The sequence below is a fragment of the Trachemys scripta genome, chromosome 14 (genome assembly GCF_013100865.1).
Source record: "Trachemys scripta elegans isolate TJP31775 chromosome 14, CAS_Tse_1.0, whole genome shotgun sequence".
NCBI lineage: Eukaryota > Metazoa > Chordata > Testudines > Emydidae > Trachemys > Trachemys scripta.
Window position 1 is genome coordinate 7,800,060 of NC_048311.1, and position 2,499 is coordinate 7,802,558.

Genomic DNA, 2,499 nt, shown 5'->3' on the forward strand with positions numbered 1-2,499 from the left:
CTATGATATTTAACTTTTATTTTAAATAGATAAACAGTGAGACCAAAGAAACCTAATAAAACCACCAGGATCACACTCAGAGCTACCATCCAGGGATTCACCCTTGGGAAAAAGGAACCTGAGAAATAAAAACCCCAGGTTTTTTCATTAGTTTGGAATCAGGAACAAAAATCTTTTTTTTTTTTAAATTCCACATAAATAGTCCCCAGCAGGACATATGTATGATAAGAGTGAAAGCATGACCCTACACTACACAAAAGACCACAGACTGATTTTAAAAATGACTCCAACCAACACAGTTTTAGCACTGATTTATCTGTGAATGAGCAGGCCTGGTTTGATTCACTGGTATTCAGAGGTTCATAGGGCTCAGGGGCAAATTCTCTGCTCATAAAACTCTGTTGACTTTGTTAGGCCCAAGAAAATGGAATATAGAACAGGTTGTTTGGCCAGCTTAGCCAAAGTTAGGCTAACAGTAGTTGCTGGGCCATTCCTGTCTCTCTGTGAAACATGAAGACATGCTTGCTTGGGCTTCAAAGAATGAGATAAGGGGGGGGCCACATTCTTGTACCAGATGTACTAGGAACGGTTTGTTTGGACATATGGAGACTTGCAGTCTCCACTCCCTGTTTCTGTTCTTCATCTGTACTCAACTCCCTCCTTTCTCCTAGTCTCTGGTGCATGACAACAAAGCTGATAAGAAGTTGCTGAGGCATCACGAATTGTTTGTAGTGTCAAAGAAGATAGATATGCATGAATATTAGAAGCTTTTAACTAATAAAGGGGGGTGGATTGGGTTGTTTTAACTATGACGCGACGGAACTGTCTATATAATCTCACTAGTTATTGTGTGCACTCTTCAATAAAGAGCTTGTATTGGACCTTGCTGGTGTTGCCTGTCTCTCTCTCTGCGGTCAGACAACGAACGGTGCTGTCTGGGTTAAAAGTCCTCGACAAATTCAATGGAGTTATGCGGGCAAATAATTTGGCCCTCAGTGTTCAGCGACATTCAAGAATTGCCAGATTAATTAGAATATTTTTTCAACTCACTATTTCCCCCAAATATTTGGATGAACCATGATTACAATTAATCCAAACAGTAAAAGCAGCAAATTAATTAATCTTCAGTAGCTGTTATTGTGTTTACAATGTTTAGGTCACCTAGGCCCGGTGGGCATTTCAAACATGCCTAAAGCCTTCTCCACATATGGTTTGTGCATGGTTCTGTGAACTGGTGCAACATTCTCATGTAGTCATTCTTAAGTTGATTCCACAGCTGACCACTTAAGAGGATTGCACCAATTTTACTACACTGATTAACAAAACCTTTAATTGTAAATCAGCTTAATAATGTTCTATACCCATTTAGTATAAATCAGTAAGGAATTGACTTAAGAAAGAGACACAGGACACTCAGAAACTGAAATAAGAGTGTTTGAACAAGGGTGTTTAATCAATAATTAACTAGATAATCAGTGAAACTTTTGTGAGTAGACAAAGGCAAAGTGAGTCATGAGCACAAGTCCCATTGAATGTCAACAGAAACAGCACCATATAACTTAGGTGATATTTCACATAGGCAAAAGACAGCAAACAAAACATAGTATATAAATTACTACATTAGAAAATCATTGAGGTGAAGTTACAGTTGCAGGAACAAATAGTTTCAATGGTTTGGGTCAATATTTCTTCTCAAAATCAATGGAGGGTTTTTTTAAAAGTTAGAATTTCAGGTGATTCAGACATGTGATTAAATTTACATGAAATGCAAACCTTTGATAGTCTGAATATTCAAAAATTAAGGTAATCAGATTGCCTGAATTGTAGATTGTAAAATATGCACCACAGATTCTTCAGGTTTCAGAGTAACAGCCGTGTTAGTCTGTATCCGCAAAAAGAAGAACAGGAGTACTTGTGGCACCTTAGAGACTAACAAATTTATTAGAGCATAAGCTTTCCTGGACTACAGCCCACTTCTTCAGATTCTTCAGTTCTTTGTTTCCTAGGGTTACCATTCGTCCGGATTCCCCCGGACATGTCCGGCTTTTTCGGGTTAAAAATAGCATCGGGGGAAATTTGTCAATGTCCAGACTTCCCCTCCTCCCTCCTCCCATGCAGAGCGTGCGCGCGCTTACAAAGCAGCCGGTGCTCCAAAAGCCAGAGCCAGAGCCCTGCTTGCACTTCCCCCTCCTCCCTCCTGAAACTTGACACCACTCCCCTCCTCTCCCTCCCTGCACTCACAGATCGCCGGCTGTTCGTCTGGAGCTCCGAGCCTGCTCCCCTCCCCCGCTGTCGAGCGCGCTGCTCTGCAGCACAGTAAGGGGGCCGGGGGCCAGAGAAGCGGCAGGGAGGTTCGGGGAGGGGGTAGTCAAGAGACAGGGAGCAGGGGGGAGGGTTGAATGGGTCAGGGAGTTCGGGTGGGGCTGTCTGGGGGTTGGGGGTGTAAGGTTTTGGGTAGTCAGGGTACAGGTGGGGGGGTCTCAGGAGGGGGGAGTTAGG